We start from the raw sequence: 18,858 nt of genomic DNA on the forward strand, positions 1-18,858 counted from the left end.
AGTAACTAGTGTCTCCCAAAGATTCCCACATTGAAAATAACAACGAAAGTCTTAAAAAATTTGGAATTTTCCAATGAGCTCTAAGTTGGACAGTATCAGTACTGGCTTAACTGCAATAACAACAAAGGTATTAAAATATTTGGAATTTTCCTATGAGCTCTAAGTTGGGCAGTATCAGTACTGGGTTAACTGCAGGCTGCCGCACTATCAATTGGCCTTCCCCCAACCTCTGGGCTTTTGGAAAAGCTTTAGATCTACCTGGAGAAAGGACATACCGTTCCAAGAGCCCGTTATTGCTCCGAAGTAGCTGTTGGAAAATTGCTGCATGGAGACTTCTGTTCTTTGAAATGTTCCTTAGTAATTATACAAGCATCATCTTATGTTTCATTACAGGAATCAGGTGAATATTTTAGAAACATGTGAATATATACATATATATGTATATCTATTTATATACATACATGCACAAAAAATAAAATGAGGGTTGGTATAACTGCTGAAATTAGAATTTAAGGAATAGAACAAGAGTTCACTGCAGTTCAGACTCATTATACCATATTTGCAGGCTGTCAAATTGGACAGCAGTATATTTTTCATGCTAGTGGGTAGTCTGGAAGATTCCTTTAGTTAGTAGAGCACTGAAGTACTCCCCAATCAGCAGCATTCCAGATCAGGAGGCAGTTGCTATAGATGGGGTTCAGTTGAGTTTATTTCCTAGTAGAGACCCAAGCTTTAGGAAGCTGCAGACTTCATTAACTGGCTTTCCCCCTACCCAGATGACATTAAGCTTCTAAAATGACAAGCTCCCTGTGACTGCCAAACAATTTACACACACACACACACACACGACCGCCCCCCCCCCCCCCCAATACCCAGGTCCTCCCTTTGTCACGCTCACTATACTGACCAGAAGCACCCAGATATTTTCAACTTCCCACGGGGCAGCTGAGGTCTGTTCTTTTCTCAAAAATTTCCCAGGCTAGATATTCCATTGATGTCCATTCCAATTTTTAAATCATTTGAGTCAGGAAGTTTTCCCTTTGGCCCAACCAAAACCTCTCCTGCTCTAATTTAAGCTCTTCTACTCATGGCTGGTCCTCTGTGGACTAGGAGAACCACCATCCAACATCCTTCCAATATATTGGAACATAGTTATCAAATTGCCTTGAACTGTCTCTTCTGTGGGCTATCTAGTCATTCATTCATTCGATCGTATTTATTAAGCACTTACTGTGTGCAGAGTACTATACTAAGCACTTGGAAAATACAATTCAGCACTAAAGATAGACAATCCCTGCCCACACCGGGCAATTCCTAAAGCCTTCCTTCTACACCCATATTCTGACCCTTTAATCATTTTTATTACTTTTCTAAAGAGAATGAAAGAAGCACAAAAGGGGAAAATATCAACAATGATGACTTTCCTGACTTTACAGGTGTCTGTTAAAACGATCCTTAATAATAATAAGGATCCTTAATAATAATAAGGATTAATTAATAATAATAATAATAATAATAATAATAATATGTCCTTGTAAATGTACTGACAGAAGAAATCTTCCTTTTTATGAGGTCCTGATTACTATTACTAATAATAATAATGGAATTTATTAAGCATTTCCTATGTGCAAAACACTGTTCTAAGCACTGGGGAGGTTACAAGGTGAACAGTTTGTCCCATGGGGGGCTCACAGACTTAATCCCCATTTTACAGACGAGGTAACTGAGGCACAGAGAAGTTAAGTTCATTCATTCAATCGTATTTATTGAGCGCTTTCTGTGTGCAGAGCACTGTACTAAGCTCTTGGGAAGTACAAGTTGGCAACATATAAGTGACTTTCCCAAAGTCACACAGCTGACAATTGGAGGATCCAGGGTTTGAACCCATGATCTCTGACTCCAAAACCCATGTCTTTCCACCAAGCCACGCTGCTTCTAAACCCTATTTGTGTTGATGACCTACGTAATAGGGCATAAGATGAGTCATTTCATCAAATTGGAGGTGAAGCTACAGCCACCTGTTTTCTGAAATAGACTCTGATTAGTCTAATGATGCTTATGGGATAGCTAGATGAAGCATTTGGCTGGAAACAAAACCTCCTTAGCAAACTAAAAAAAGGACAGACACTCTTTGGAAAAAATGGCGGTGGATTTATCAGTAAATCACTTAAAGTAAACTTTCATGGTATCTCCCTGTCAGATGTGTTATTTAAGCACACAGCATGGCAGACACAGTGTGGCTCAGTGGAAAGAGCCCAGGCTTGGGGGTCAGAGGTCATGGGTTCTAATTATGGCTCTGCCACTTGTCAGCTGTGTGACTTTGGGCAACTCACTTCACTTCTCTGTGCCTCATCTGTAAAAAGGGGATTAAGACTGTGAGCCCCACGTGGGACAACCTGATCACTTTTATCCACCCCAGCGCTTAGAACAGTGCTTTGCACATAGAAAGTGCTTAACAAATGCCATTATTATTATTTTTATTATTAAGACTATTATTTGTTTCTTATAATCTTCCTCTACAGTTTTGTTTTTCCTTGCACAAAATAAGGAGCCTCTAAGCTCTTAGAATAGTGGTCCCACAAGATAATTGTCCAGTCCATCACATTCATTTTGGTTTAACAAGAATGTCTCTCTGAAAATACTATGGTAGCCCAGCATCTGTCTTTAAAGGAGAACTCTTTCAACTTTTATGAATCAAGAAAGCCTTTAGACAAGCCAAAACCCAAAACCCTCACCAAATACATATTATTTCTATATGTTTCACCACCGACTGCAGTAGGATTAATCAGTAGCTTATATTTGATGAAGATATCAGGACTATACAACAACGTCACCTATGGATAATTTTAAGATTTATGCTGTACTTTTCTGTTGATAAATACTTCCCAGAATTTTATGACCTACATACAGTCATTGAAGAATCAAAATATACACAGACTAAATATACCAGCTACCAACAGTGTGATATAACTGCCACCCTTTGCCATTTTGCGATTCACCTGAAATGGTAATAATAATAATAATAATAATAATAATAATGGCATTTATTAAGTGCTTACTATGTGCAAAGCACTGTTCTAAGTGCTGGGGAGGTTACGAGGTGATCAGGTTGTCCCACAGGGGGCTCACAGTCTTAATCCCCATTTTACAGATGAGGTAACAGGCACAGAGAAGTTAAGTGACTTGCCCAAAGTCACACAGCTGACAATTGGCGGAGCTGGGATTTGAACCCCTGAGCTCTGACTCCAAAGCCTGGGCTCTTTCCACTGAGCCACGCTGCTTCAAGAATAGATTTCCAGCCCCCAAAGCTGGCAATAATAAGGAACATGAGTAGCCTGTGGATAGCAAGTTAGTAAATAGTTTTCTTAATAATAATGATGATGGTATTTGTTAAGCGCTTACTATGTGCAAAGCACTGTTCTAAGCGCAGGGTGGGGGGGGTTACATGGTGATCAGGTTGTCCCACGTGGGACTCACAGTCTTCAATATTTAAGTCTTAATATTTAAGTAGATAGCCACTGGGGAATGTAAACAGAGGTTGTCTTGCCCTTGTTCCCTTTTCACATACACACAGAGACATGGCCACAACTTTCATTAATTCTGAAATTGAATATGACCCTAGAAGCCTCAATGTTAACAATGTGTCATTAGTAATGATTACTGGATCTTTAACCATTGAATTGTTTTCACAGTATATCAGAGATCCAATGCCTTAATTCTCTGAAGGAAATCTTGAAGACCTGCTGGTAGTTGGCACTAAAGAGATACCATTCCAATATAAGTTTTCCCACATCCAGAAAACACTATCCTAATCAGTGGTAGCCGCAACTATGCTGAGAATTTCTATTCTTCTTTCCTTGAAAATTTTAAGCTCTATTCTTCCCAGCAAATTAGTAATGGAGAGCCTGCTCATGAGCTCCTGTTCAACCATTAGACCCGCTTCCTTCATAAACCTAAAATGATTTTGCTCTGCTAGTCCCAAGAAGGTCACTGGCTCAAAGTATAGATTCGGGGTTTTTTTGCCGTTCTGTATTGGTTCAATGTTTTCGTTACACCTGTGTTTCATAGTCTAGCAAATGGCACGTTTGTAAGGGTAACAACAGATGAGTGCAATTTTAAAACTGTTTCAAACAGCATTATGTTTAACAGGATGTTTAACCATGAATAACTGGGTTTGCCAAATTCAGAGCTGGAATGATTTTTTTCCCCATATTTCTTTTCCCCAGAATAAGCATATTAGGAGTTTTCCACTGTTACCCTGAATTGAACCCTGATGGATTTCTGGGACACTTAGGTCTCTCTGCTGTTGCTTGACCTTTAGGGAACCTTCTATGCCATTCTTTCATTAGTACTTATTTAGTACCTCCTATATACAAAGCACCATACTGAGCTCTATATCTCCAGTGAGATCTCTATCTCCAATGAGAGGTCTAACTCCCATGAGAGCTCTATTTCTAAAGAGAGCTCTATTTCCAAAGAGAGCTCATGTGTGCTAAATCAGCATTATCGAATAACCAACAAGAAAGCAGACAAGGGGAGAGAGATGAAACTCAAAATCTGCTTTACTATAGTTTTGGTAAAATAATGAATGGGGAAAATTGTTCAAACAGATTAAATGAGTATTCTGGGGCAGTTAGGCATTTAAATTTTACATTAGCTTTATTTTCATGGATAGTGCACATTTAGATACACATATAAAATATGTATGTATATATATATATGCACACTTACATTCATTTAATCACATTGAGCGCTTACTGTGTGCAGAGCACTGTACTAAGTGCTTGGAAAGTACAGTCATAAGAACCATCCTCAGTCTAATAATAACAATTATGGTATTTATTGTTTACTATGTGCCAAGCTCTGTTCTGGGGTAACTACAAGTTCTGGGGTAGATACAAGTTAATAAGACTGGACACAATCTCTGCCCCACGTGGGTCTCACAATGTGTTATATAACCTATCCAGCCTATTGTAGGAAATGAATTAGACCGGTGGGTGTGGAATATAAGTAACAAAATGAATGAATATAATGCAAAGACCTTGGTAAAAATATCAAGTTAATAAAAGGCATTAGACTGTAAGCTCATTGTGGGCAGGGAATGTGTCTATTTATTGTTGTAGTGTATCTCCCAAGCTCTTCAGTACAGTGCTCTGCATACAGTAGGTGATAAAAGAATACATTTGACTGCTTGACTGACTGACACTTCAGTGACATCAGTCTACTTCATGAATGAGAATGGTGTGTTAGTGATCAGTGCTAAGTCTAGAGACGCAAAAAACAACATTTTTTTTCCTTTGGCAAGAACAATGAGAGAGGTTTTGACCATGAAAGGCTGATAAATAAAATAATAAATTACAAATTTAGTGGGGTTGAAGTTGGAAAATATAAAGCCCTTCATGTTAGGATGGCTGATGACATGTACTTTATGATGAAATGAATCAACTGACGTAGGTAATCACAACTGTTATTTCTGAAAAGTTATATGTGAATACTACAGTATTAGAGAGGGGTGAGTTAAAAAGTGCTTTTGTGACAATTAAGTGGATGTTTAGTTAAATATTTTCCCTAAGTTTGATGTAGCATTAAGAAATCCAGAAATATCTGTGAATCTTTAATCACTGTCAAGGCTATAAACTGTAACAGATTTATAAGCAAATTAGCTTGATGTCCAACAAACTGGGTAGCTTCTTGAAATCAAATTATTAGATTGGAAAATTAAGCGACTATAGGAGATGCAATATAGATTCATTTTCTTATAAAGTACATTTTTATTAGCCTTGGTAAATCTATTCCAATAACCATAAACAAGTTGGAAACCTTTCCAGATCACCAAAATAAGACACGCCTGAATAATATTGTTGACCAGTCAGAAGAAAGTGAAATGAAGCAGATTGCTGATGGACTACCTTAAAGTCAGTGGTGAAGAGTTTCCAATACACTCCATTTTATTCAATCAGCCATACTTCTTTATGTTGTGCAAATTAATTCTCCCTTTTGAATTACATAGACTGTAAGCTCATTATGGACAGGGAATGTGCTGCTAATTCTGCTGCACTGTACTCTCCCAAGAGCTATACGTAGGAAGCGGTCAATAAGTACAATTGATTTAAATTACATGTTATAAATGACTTTTTTACATTAATGTCTGTCTCCCCCTCTAGATTATAAACTCACTGTGGGCAGGGAATGTACCTCCTAAATCTGTTGTGTAGTACTCCCCCAAGCACTTAGTACAGTGCTGTGCAAATAGTAAGTGCAATATCATTGACTGATTGAATTTATATTCCACAAGAGTATGATAGACTCTGGCAGTATGATTTGACATTTATTAAAGAAGGGATGAGAAGGGACAGGAAGAGGCAAAAAATAGTTTATGATGTAAGACAGAAAAAGAGGACCTGGAAAGCTGGAATTTCCAAATACATTTACCACCTAGTTATCTCTTACAAGCTACTACATGTATCTCTGCCAAAGCCACTAACTCTGTACACTATAGTTAAAAGTAACCATTTACTGGCTGCACGGAAACACGTCTAAAAAAGATGAGAAAGCACTTTTGAGAATCCTATGATGTAACTGACTTTTGAAAGACACACTCTTCAAATAGTTAATAGTGCTTTGGCTGTTCATTATTCTTCATTAGCTTCAACTTCACCTCTGCTTTCTCCAGAGCACATGTTATGTGATTGCTCTTTGGTGCCAAAATATCCAGTTTCTGCTCATTGATCTGCCTTAATTTTACTAATATTATTATGATGTTTATATAGCATTTCCTAATTACGAAAGCACCTCACAGTTATTTTAATCATCACAATATACCGTGTGAGGGGAGAAAAATAAATACCATTATTCTCTTTCACTGAGGCCCAGGGCAGTTCAGTATCTTCTCTGTCATTCATTCATTCAATCGTATTTATTGAGCACTTACTGTGTGCAGAGCACTGTACTAAGTGCTTGGGAAGTACAAGTTGGCACATAAGCAGTCACAACAGAACCAGTCAAGGAACACAGAAATGTTGACTCTGAATTTGTTCCATTTGAGTATTATCCTCCCATTATTAGTTTCTCTTTTCCTCCTTCTTGTCTGTTTTAGAATAAAGCCTTTTTTTTAAAAAAAAAAAGAGTAATGTAATAACTGGAGTTCCATGGTTCAATCTTCTTCTAGTTGTGTTGCTCAGAAAATGTCCTTCTGTGCTAGTCTATTAATAATCTGTCAGGTTTTTCATTGAAGAAATATCTAGCTAGAAGTTGTTGCCCTACCCTTTTCTTTTATTATACTATGACTTAGTAATGATGATCTTCCATGTATTCTTTCCTAGTCTTTTGCACTCCGTTAGCACTTAAATACTATGACTACTACTAGTAACAATATCCAAACATTTATAGTCTCTTGTTCAGAAAATTGAACACAGCACCTTGTAGCTTCCCTGATCCAAAGAGTCCCCAGGGGATTAAAAACAACTCACTGCAATTTTTTATTCATACTACACTATTTGAATATCTTTTTTTCCTCTCTAAAAACTGGTTGCTCATCTCCATTTCCCATTTCCCCTTTTAGATTATAGACTCCTTGATGGGATCTTGTCTACTAATTCTATTGCACTCTCCTAAGGACTTAGTATAGTACTCTGCACAGGATAAATACCCAGTAAATACCACTGATTGACCATATGCAAATATTGAGAATGGGCATAAGTTCTCTTGGTAATAGAAATGGCTGGTGGGTTTGCACAATTTGGGATTTAGGGAATTAAATGGGAAAGGATTTTAGAAGGCCTGAAAATGGCAAGAGTTGTGGTCTGACAACTTCATTACAGGGGAATAATAGGAGTGAGGCTAGAGAATAACGAGCAAGTTACATGTAGAAGGTTAGCTTGGGAAGAACTAGCAGAGCTGGAGAGTAGCAGATGAAGAGAGGAGATGTGTCAGTTGGGGAGAACTGGTCCTGGGAAGCACCACCATGTTTTCTCTAAAATGAAATATTCCCTGATATCAGGCTCCCTGAAGACTCTCCATCTTTATTAGCAGTTTAGAGTCTAAAGAGAGAGGCTTATGTCTTTTTCATGGTGTAGTAGAATTCTATGGAATGTGTGATTTCACTGTCATGACATCCCAATAGGGGAATCTTTTAAGTAACTTTTTAAAAGAAAATTGGATTCCACCAGAGAGATTAAGCAGGAATAGAGATAGAAAGTTGAATGTCTCGACTGTCACAGTTGTTTGATGATAATAATAATAATAATAGTAGTATGGCATTTGTTAAGCATTTACTATATGTCAAGCACTGTTCCAAAGTGTTGGGGTAGATACAAGCTAATCAGGTTGGACCCAATCCCTGTCCCACGTAGGGCTCACAGTCTTCATCCCCATTTTACAGATGAGAAAACTGAGGCACAGAGAAGTGACTCACCCAAGGTCATGCAGCAGACAAGTGGAAGAGTTGGAGTTAGAACCCAGGTCCTTCTTACTCTCAAGCCCATGCTCTATCCACTGGACCTCGCTGCTTCTCCCTCAAAAGGGCTGTAGAAAATGATTTTACACTCTGCTCCTTCATTATGTGAACAGACTAGGTCACCACCTGCCTGGGAGAGTTTAAGAATGTACAACTTGGACTAATACAGGCAGAAAGAATAAGTGGCTTCTAGACTGTGAGCCCATTGTGGGCAGGGATTGTCTCTATTTGTTGCTGAACTGTACTTTCCAAGCTCTTAGTACAGTGCTCAATAAACACGACTGAAAGGGTGAATGAAGTGACTTAAAATTAGTAATGCAACTGAAGTCCCTATTTCTGACCTTTCCTCTCTGTTCATGTTCATCGTCAAGACTTTCTTCCTGAAATAGTAAGCAGCTACTTATCTCAGTCAGATTTCACAGCAATGAAATATGACCACTTTTGGTACATTTACTTTTTCTTAACAGGTTTTCTGGGTTTCAGTGCCTGCTCCCTAGCAAATTCAGTTCTCATTAAGGCAGTCCACACTGATGAAAAGAAATGTTCCTATCCCTGGCTCAGATATCAAACTGTTGATCTGATATACTATGTCTTATTTTTTTAATCCTCATTATTCAACCCCTTAGCCTGATAATCCTACCTTACAAAAATTTTAATCAGCAAAATGAAATATTCAAATATCGGGGTAATCTCTTGAGACATGCTTTCAGTCTTTTGAACTGCGTTTGTATTGACATAAAATCACCTGGGCATAACAGTCACTGCCAGGTGCAAAATCACAAATGGGTATCATAAAACACTCTTATGCATGTAGGGGCAAGCCTAATTAAAAAGTCATTTTCACTGAGGAAATATATAGTATAGTATATATAACAATGTGAACGTGAATCTTGTGGCACATCAACATGAGCAGATTTTAGAGGTAATTACATTCATTTAGTCGGAGTTAAAAGAGCGATTTCTCTTTTTCTTCTCTCCTCATCTTTTGGCTTTTCACCCTTACCGGGAAAGGAGACCCTTTTCTAAAGGCTCTCCTTGGTCTTTGTGACACCTAAAGCAAATACAAAATCAATGCTAAAAATACACACAGTCATTAAAAATGACCTGGTTGGACTACAGAAAGCATTTAGAAGCAGAAAGAGCTGATTCTAAAGCAAACACCATTAGAAGTAAGGGAAAGATGGTGTCCAGGGATGTCAGAATGCATTCGAGTACATTTAGAATGGGTTCGAGTTTCACTGTTTTTAAAATGCACTCAAATTACCAAACTTTGAAAGGTTGCATGACATAGCTCCTTTGTAGCTTAGTCATGCCATCTTTGGGCCAGAAGAGAACTGAAAATCATCCCGATCTATTCCTGAATGCAGCCAGATAAGGTTTTCTCTCTCTGCCCTTCCTGAGTCTCGCCAGAGGTTATAGCTGGCGCTGCCAACCTAGCGATGCCCATGTTCTCCCTCCCCTCCCCATGACACGTTTACATTTCTGGTATGATGAAAGAGACCACAGTAATAAAAACTTTGAAGCACTTAAAACGTGATTGAGTGCCTTCAAAACGATGGTAAGGAGTTCCTGTTTGATGAAGGTGGACGTTCAACAACTGGAGGTTTCTGAGGAGTGGGAAAATATTGACTCACCCTATTTTTAGGAAAATAATGGACTAAATGTTGTTTTTCTTATAGTAGTTAAGGGCTTATTATAAGTGGTGGAGTCTATACAAGCTCCTCTCAGGGTCACAGCTGGAGAGTTTCCAGCACTCTACCAGTCTCGACTACAGAAGGAAGAGCCAGGCAGAGGCACGTCCACTCCATTTCTAGCTTGGGCAGTGTCTAGCAAGTGGAATGCCATCTGCTACAAGTCAAAACTCACCTGTGCTGGGCAGCAGAGGCATGCAGAGAATCAAGGGCAGAGACTCAGGTTTACTGTGCGGAAGGAGACCATGGTAAACCACTTCTGTATTTTTACCAAGAAAACTCTATGGATACACTACCAGAACGACTGCAGTTGGAGATGGGGCGTTCTGGGAGAGATGTGGCCATGGTGTCGCTATGGGTCGAAGACGACTTGATAGCACAAGACAAGATACAAGCTAAGCAGTATGCCTCAGTGGAAAGAGCCCGGGCTTGGGAGTCAGAGGTCATGGGTTCAAATCCCGACTCCACCACTTGTCAGCTGTGTGAGTTTGGGCAAGTCACTTCACTTCTCTGTGCCTCAGTTACCTCATCTGGAAAATGGGGATTAAGACTGTGAGCCCCAAGTGGGACAACCTGATCACCTTACATCCTCCCCAGTACTTAGAACAGTGCTTTGCACATAGCAAGCGCTTAACAAATGCCATCATCATCAGACATTGTTCATGACCCACAGAGGGCTCACAGTCTTAAACTCCATTTTACAGATGAAGTAACCAAGGGACGGAGAAGTTCAGTGACTTGTCCAATGTCACACAGCAGGTAAGTGGTGGAGCTGAAATTAGAATTCAGGTCCTCCAACTCCCAGGCCTGTGCTCTATCCATTAAGCCAAAGGGCTTCCCTTGTTGGGGTAGATACAAAATAATCAGGTGAAAAGAAATGGAAGTAACACAGGAAATAAGGAGAGGGGTAACTGATGAGGCAGGACAGAGTCACAGTCAGAGGAAAATAATAAGCACTTAGTAATAATAATAATAATAATGGTATTCGTTAAGTGCTTACTATGTGCCAAGCACTGTCCTAAGCTCTGGGGGGAGGAGGAATACAAGGAAATCAGGTTGTCCCACGTGGGGCTCACAGTCTTAATCCCCATTCTATGGATGACAGAACTGAGGCATAGAGAAGTTAAGCGACTTGCCCAAAGTCACACAGCTGACAAGTGGTGGAGACAGAATTGGAACCCATGCCATCTGATTCCCAAGCCCGGGCTCTTTCCACTGAGCCGTGCTGCTTCTCTAACTGCACATAGCAAGCACTCAATAATCATTGAAATAAATATCCTAGAATATGTGGCAATGGTACTATTGACTGGTTACTGTGTAAAGAACATTCATTCAATCAATCACATTTATTGAGCACTTACTGCGTGCAGAACACTGTACTAAGCGCTTGGGAAGTACAAGTTGGTTACGTATAAAGACGGTCTCTACCCAACAACGGGTACTAAGTGCTTAGGAAAGCACAGTGCACCCAAATTCCTCCTCTTCCGGGCCTCCAGACAACCTGCTGCAACTCTACAACAAGACCAGACTCTTTCACCATCTCCTGAGCCATCAAAGGGCCTGAATTCGGCTTTCACAGAGAAGTGAGATACAAAAGTCTAGAGCTACAGAATGACTGGCCCTTGATTTGGGAATAATACAACCAAGGACCCAAGTTGAGAACAGAAAATTTAATTCATGGGGTGATGGGAGGGGAGCATGACAAAGGATGACAAAAAAAGTTGAGGTGAAATGAAGCCTGTAGTAATCTGATCTGAGGTGGATGGATGAACTGTATTGAGAAAGACGTGAGAGAAATCCACCCTTATGAATGGTATTGAAAAAGGTATGAGAGAAATCCACCCTTAACCAAGAAGAGCATAATAATATTCCAAAGCTTATTAAAAAACACTTTTATGAGAGAGAGAGGGAAAAGAAAATCCTTAAGGAAGGAGGAAAAAAAAATGGAGAATGCTTGTGAAATTCTGTCAACTTCTAAAAAAAATAAAAAGAACAATTTCTGAGTCAAATGTTAAGAAAATGATTTCCACAGCTTAAGCTATGGTCAAAAAAGAAATAATGATCATGTAAGGTCATGAGTAATAGTAATAATTGCAGCATTTGTTAAGCACATTACTATGTTCTGAGTGCTGTATTATGCACTAGGAGAGTTACCAAACAATCAGGTTGGACCCAGTCCCTGTTTCCCATGTGGTGGAAAGTGTTTTGAAATACAATATTCCCTCAAAATTATCATCAGAAATGGCTTATAATAAGAGCCCATGGTATGCAGAGGACTTGTAATGTGTTCAGGGAACATGCAACAGAAACCTAGAGAAGCAGTGTGGTTCATTGGAAAGAGCACGGGCTTTGGAGTCAGAGGTCATGGGTTCAAATCCCTGCTCTGCCAATTGTCAGCTGTGTGAACTTGAGCAAGTCACAACTTCTCTGTGCCTCAGTTACCTCATATGTAAAATGGGGATTAAGACTGTGAGCCCCATGGGACAACCTGATCACCTTGGAACCTCCCCAGCAATTAGAACAGTGCTTTGCACATAGTAAGTGCTTAATAAATGCTTAATAAAAAAACCCTTTCCATCTGAACAGTTAACAGATTAATACAATCACTCATCCTATCCCACCTGGATTCCTGCATCAGCCTTCTTGCTGATCTCCCAGCCTCCTGTTCCTCCCGACTCCAGTCCATACTTCCTTCTGCTGCCCAAATCATTTTTCTTCAGAAATGCTCAGGACATGTTTATGCACTCCTCGAGAAACGTCTAGTACTGCCCATCCACCTCTGCACCAAACGAAAACTCTTCACCATTGGTTTTAATGCACTCAATCACCTTGCCCCCTCCTACCTCACTACTCTCTCACTCCAACCCAGCCCGCAGCACACTTTGCTTCTCTAATGGTAACCTTCTCACTGTACCTCGATCTCATCTATCTCACCGTCGGCCCCTCATCCACATCCTGCCTCTGGCCTGGAACACCCTCCCTCCTCAAATCTGACGTACAATTATTCTGCCCCCCCCCCACCGCCCCCCGCCCCCCGCCATCATAACCTTATTGAAGGCACATCTCCTCCAAAACGCCTTCCCTGACTAAGCTTCCCTTTCCTCTTCTCCCACTCCCTTCTGCGTTGCCCGCTTTGTTCACAGCTCCTCCAGGCCCCATGGTACTTATGTACATATCTGTAATTTATTTATATTAATGCTTGTTTCTCCATCCAGACTGTAAACTCATTGTGGGCAGGGGATGTGTCTGTTTATTGTTGCACTGCACTCTCCCAAATGCATAGTACAGTGCTCTGCACACAGTCAGTGCTCAATACGATTGATTGAATGAATGAAATAAAAAATAAAATAAAAATCTTACCCTCAAGGAGTTTATAATCTAAGAGGGAGAAACAATTCCTAGGGATGACCATATATCATGGCTTCAGAACACTCCTAATAATGATGTCTACAGCACATCCATCCTGGTATGCTAGTGGTGAACCAGGATCTCAACCTGAACTTTCAAGTGGCTCAAGTCTCACTTCTACCCGTGTTCCATTAAGCTGAGCCTTTGGGACCTAACCTGGCACCTCAGGAAAATCAGAATGTCTTCATTTTTATAGTTTGGCCTAACTTACAATATGGCAGTTCCCAATTAGTACACCATATTTAAAACACCAGAACCTAGGGAGAAGAGATAGAGGGTTGTTTTCCTCTCCCATTTTCAAGGTAATGGTGGGTTGAGTGTTTCTGAACCGACTCTGCAGTGTTCTAGGAGTGGCATTCCAAAACACTCAATTTAGAAGTTGACACACTGATTTTTTAAGGGTATTTGTTAAGCGCTTATCATGCGTCAAACCATTGTTATTATTAAGTACCACTATTTTTAGCAGGAGAGCTAAGAAACTAAAATGAATTACAGTTAGGGAAAATGGCAGAGTGTAAGAATATGTACATAAGTACTTGGGGGCTGAGAAAGGGTGAATATCAAGTGTTTGAGGGGTACAGATTCAAATGCATAGGAAATCCAGAGGGAGAACAAGTAGGGTAAATGAGGGCTTAGTCAGGGAAGGACTCTGGAGGAGGTGCCATTTTAGAAGGCTTTGAAAATGGAGAGAGCAGTGGTTTGTCAAGGGAGCATATTCCAGGAGAGAGGGAAGACATGGGCAAGGAGTCAGAGGTGAGATAGATGAGATCGAGGTAGAGTGGGTACCTATACCATCGACGATGATGATAAGTAGGCTGGCGTTAGAGGAGTGAAATGTGTGTGTTGGGTTGTAGGGGGAGAACAGCGAGGAAAGGTAGTGAGGTAACGTAGCAGGGAGAGAGAGTTGATTGAGTGCCTTAAAACCGATGGTAAGGAGTTTCTGTTTGATGAAGATGGATATTCAACAACTGGAGGTTTTTGAGGAGTGGGGAAATATTGACTGATCTTTTTTGTAGGAAAATAATCCAGGCAGCAGAATAAAGTATGGACTGGAGAGGAGAGAGACAGATGGTAGGGAGGTCAATGGAGAAGCTGATGCAGTAGTCAAGATGGGATACGCTTAGCGCTCAGATCAGCGTGGTAGCAGTTTGGATGGAGCGGAAGAGCGGATTCTAGCAATATTGTAAAAGCAGAGGCCACGGCATTTGGTGACAGATTGAACATTTAGGTTGAATGAGAGAGATGGTTGAGGGAAATGCCAAGGTTATGGGCTTAGGAGACAGGAATGATGGTGGTGTGGTCCACACTGATAGGAAATACAGGGGGAGGAAAGGGTTTGGGTCAGAAGATGAGCAGGTAAAGCCTAGTGGGTAATGCCTTGAATTTAGAATCAGACGTCTTGGGTTCAGAACTGGCTCTGCCAGTGGCTTGCTAAGGGGCCTTCAGTAAGTCCATGGGGTTCAGTGCTTAGCTTTTTCCCAGTTGTAAATTGAGGAGAACAATAATTAGATTCAGCCGGTTTCCCTGGGGACAAATGGGCTGGACATTATGACTGTGCAAAAAAGATACCTTTTTTTCCTTAATATCCCTGAATCCCACACCAGAACAAAATGGTTTCAATAATCCCGTATGTTTCTCCAAGGAGTCTCTAGCTGGGGAAAGAGGTCTGACTCAGGATCTTGCTCATTAATGCTAACCTCTCTTGCTGGCAAAGGTTAAAATCTTCCTCCCTTTGTTATTTTCTCTCCGTTTTCCAGTTCCCAAAGGGCTCTCTTGCTAAGAGAGTTGTCTGGACATTGCCTTTGTCACTGGCCCCAATTCCCTGGCTCCTCAGTGCAATAATAAGGAGTTTCCTGTCTTCATGCTATGAAAATATCCTGCTCCACCTTCACCTCTTGCTGCGTCCCACTGGTCTCTACTGGGGTTTCCTTCTGTAGTGTGGCAGGGAAGTGTGCATAATTAATTAGGCCACCTCTTGTAGTGTTTCTCCCCCCCTCCCCCCACCCGAGGGGACAGAATCTTCATTCAGGTCCCCAACTTCAAAGAAATGTGAAGATGAGAGTGAGAACAGATGTGAAAGTGCTCTGAGATCTTAGGGATAAAGGTGAATCCAAAACATTACATCGGCAGCAAATTGGATATGTGGTTTTTAATTGTTTCCAGCTGCTGTAGCCCTGGGAGTATTTAAAAAACAACAACTACCATTTGAATAAAAATAATGTGAAAACAAAAATGACCCACAAATGGATCGCAGTGAGTTATCTGAAACTAATTCCATCCCTGGCTGCACGTGACATAACAAGCCATTTGGACTCTGCTCTCGTGGTTTATGATGTCACCAGACTCTCTCATCTAAATTGTTTTCCCGTAAATCTCTGTAGCTAGCCATTCCTCTCTACACAAGATGTTCCTAAAATAGACACTGTCAGAAATTCTCTTCTATTCTTTAAGGAGCTTGGCTGAGGAAGACCCAAATGCCCCATATATTGCAAACAGAGGAGCTACAATGTCATCAATGTTTCTACAAACTCAAGAGCAACGGGGAGATTTTAAACATGTTTTCATCTTTCACTCTGCCACTAGCACAAAAATAACTGTGAAAACAGTGTTGGATGCTTATAAATGTGAACCTCACGAAATTAGGGTTGCATCACCATGGTATGCCTAGGTATTGCAGCAAAGATAAGCTGACTCTGCTCTGAAATGCAGAAACTGCTTAAGCACAAAGGGACAAAACAAAACTACAGAAGGAGTTTTAGTCAGTTTTAAACCAGGAATTTTCCTACTCTGGATCCCTTGTGATTTTAAAGTACCTATTTGACAAATATTTTCTGTTGCTACATCAGTATCTCAGAAAGCTCTGTATGAACTGAAAATCCACAGACTAGGGAGCAAACGTTTTACAGGAAACGTGTCAACAGCGTTACCATTCCAAGTTTATCTCTGCACCACGGAAAGGAGCAAAAAATTCACCACCACACACACACACACACACACACACACACACACACACACACAGTTTTGTCTTTACAACTTTTAAACTGATATGACAATAATACACTACCTCTCTAGTTGAAACCATTTTCTCAGAGGAGGAAACCTCCTTTTTGCTGAGAGAGAAAATAAAAACCAATACCTGGAAAAATTAAACCGGAATGGAATCTATTAAGCACATACCTCAGACAGGTAGAAGAGAAGGAATCCATATTCGAAACTATGTTGAAATAGCTTGCTGTTCACCTGGCAAAATTTCTTCTGCTGTTTGGAAAAGCAAGACGGTTCAGCTTAGGAACCGGGTAGCATCTGCAGTCTCATTGCTGCCTGTGACCTCTGTCAAATTAAAAGTAAGTCAGTATCTCCCATTTGGTACTTCACGAGAGACGGTGCTTAATACGCTCTCTCTCAGACACACATACTAGCTTAGCTCAGAATACGCTGACCCCAAATTACCCTGATTCCTTCTTCCCCAAACCCTTCCTCAACCTCAGCATGAGACATTTTTAGCCTCTAAAGCAGAACATAGGCCGGAGGATGGTAAAGTGAAGCAGAGCGCCCCTGCAATGCTAGATTCCAGCAGCCCCCACTGCTTCCTTCCTATGCATTAAAAATTGGACTCCAATTTATGCTCCAAATTTAAGCCTCAACACCACTTCGACTAACTAGCTATAAGGATTATAAATCGACACAAAAGGAGAAAAAAAAAAGACCTTGTACATAACAGAAAGAAAACAAAACACAAGAACTGGCAAACATCCAAGATGTAGCAGGCCAATGAAACCCATCTTGTATCAAAATGCTGAGCTGCAAAACATAATTGGGATCTGCTTGAGGAAGATAAAAGCAAGCTAATTAGAATTCACAAATGAAATGGATTTCTGCATGTGGAAATACCATTTCTCAGAGAATCTTTTTAAAAGGCAGCTGGCACAAATGAACTAAAGACTGTGCTGAAATGATTAGTTGCCTTACCTGGTAGAAAGGGGATTTACTCATCTGCAATAAGAAAGATCAGCACCTCCAAATGATTAGATGGCCTCAACTGGGGTAGTTCAGAGTTCTTGTTGCAAAAGATCACCAAATATTTAAAACTGCTGCATTCTTATTGGGAGAAAAAAAAATAACCCAGGGACCTCTGCAGTAGCCCTTCTGCTTCATCCTCGGCTTCCTGTTCTAAAGCTCAATCTACGGCACCTAATACAAATCAGACACAGCTCGTTTAAAAAAAAATAAAAAAAAATCAAAACCACGGGAGCAGTTCCTTATTTGTCGGCTCCATCTCCTGGCCAAACAGCAAATACCGCGTAACAAACCATTTTCTAAATCACGCTCCTAAAAGCAACTCTTTCATCTTCTCTCCACCCACCTCTTATTTACCTTTCTGTCTCCCTTTTCTTCCTAAATGTGTGTGTGTCTGTCTAACTTCATTCTCTTAAAATCAAAAGTCTTCCTTCAAATGTTTGACAGGGTCTAGACCAATGAAAAATACCAAATAATGAGGAAGGAAAAAAAAAAAAACCTGTGTTGATCTATCGAGTCTCTTTGAATCCCATCAGATAAAGTCATAGTTCATAATGGTCTGACAATTCTCTATCTCCACTGTATTATAATATGTTCTGAATTTCCATATAAGTAGTCAAAGCAACGGTTCTTTATCCAGAGGGCTCACACCTTTTTACCCCAGGTGGAGGTGATCTCACATCTAGTTATAACAAATCTCATCAAGCTTACATTGTGGTGTTCACCAGAATAATGTGAGGACCCCAAAGACCTCGGCAGTATGTTTACTGAGAAAATTGAGAAATCAAAAACACGAAGAAAACTTGCTATTTAAACCCCCAGACTGCAACAGTTTCATAATTTAAAGCTTTTGAATTGGTGCATAATTTGGCATAATTTATGAATTCTAACGATAGTGATAACTGCGGTATTTGTTAAGTGCTTACTATCTGCTTACTAAGCATCGGGGTTGATTAAAGATAATCACAGGAAGTGCTCAATAAATACAATTGAATGAATAATCAGATCAGACACAGTCCCTGCCCCATATGGAGCTTGCAGTATAAAGGGGAGGAAGAACAGGTATTTTATCCCCATTTTACAGATGAGGAAAATGAGGAAAAGCAAGGTTAAGTGACTTTCCCAAGGTCACACAGGAGGCAAGTATCAGAGCAGGGATTAGAAGCCAAGCCTCTTGACTCCCAATCCTGTACTTTCTCCTCAGGCCACCCTCATCATTAAGAACTTTAGAAAATCAGATCAGTGCAATAGAAAATTGTTCTGATGCCATTGTGACATAGAATTTAC

At 40.3% G+C, this 18,858-nt stretch overlaps 1 protein-coding gene across 4 annotated transcripts in view; it reads right to left on the reverse strand.

Moving 5' to 3' along the window:
* The window catches only part of SCN1A (sodium voltage-gated channel alpha subunit 1), a 126,139-nt gene that overhangs the window by 96,362 nt on the left and 10,919 nt on the right, over positions 1 to 18,858 (reverse strand). For 2 of the 4 annotated variants that reach the window (XM_038751116.1, XM_038751113.1), the window contains exons 1-2: positions 17,524 to 17,679; positions 16,732 to 16,884 (exon numbers count right to left, since the gene is read on the reverse strand). The exons of 1 other annotated variant lie outside the window; for it this stretch is intronic. The gene's annotated coding sequence lies outside the window, so the exon portion shown is untranslated. Of the gene's footprint in view, positions 1 to 16,731; positions 16,885 to 17,523; positions 17,680 to 18,858 lie in introns of those variants that run through there. One more of the 4 variants, XM_038751114.1, reaches the window with a different exon arrangement.

This window comes from Tachyglossus aculeatus, chromosome 9 (genome assembly GCF_015852505.1).
Source record: "Tachyglossus aculeatus isolate mTacAcu1 chromosome 9, mTacAcu1.pri, whole genome shotgun sequence".
Taxonomy (NCBI): Eukaryota; Metazoa; Chordata; class Mammalia; order Monotremata; family Tachyglossidae; genus Tachyglossus; species Tachyglossus aculeatus.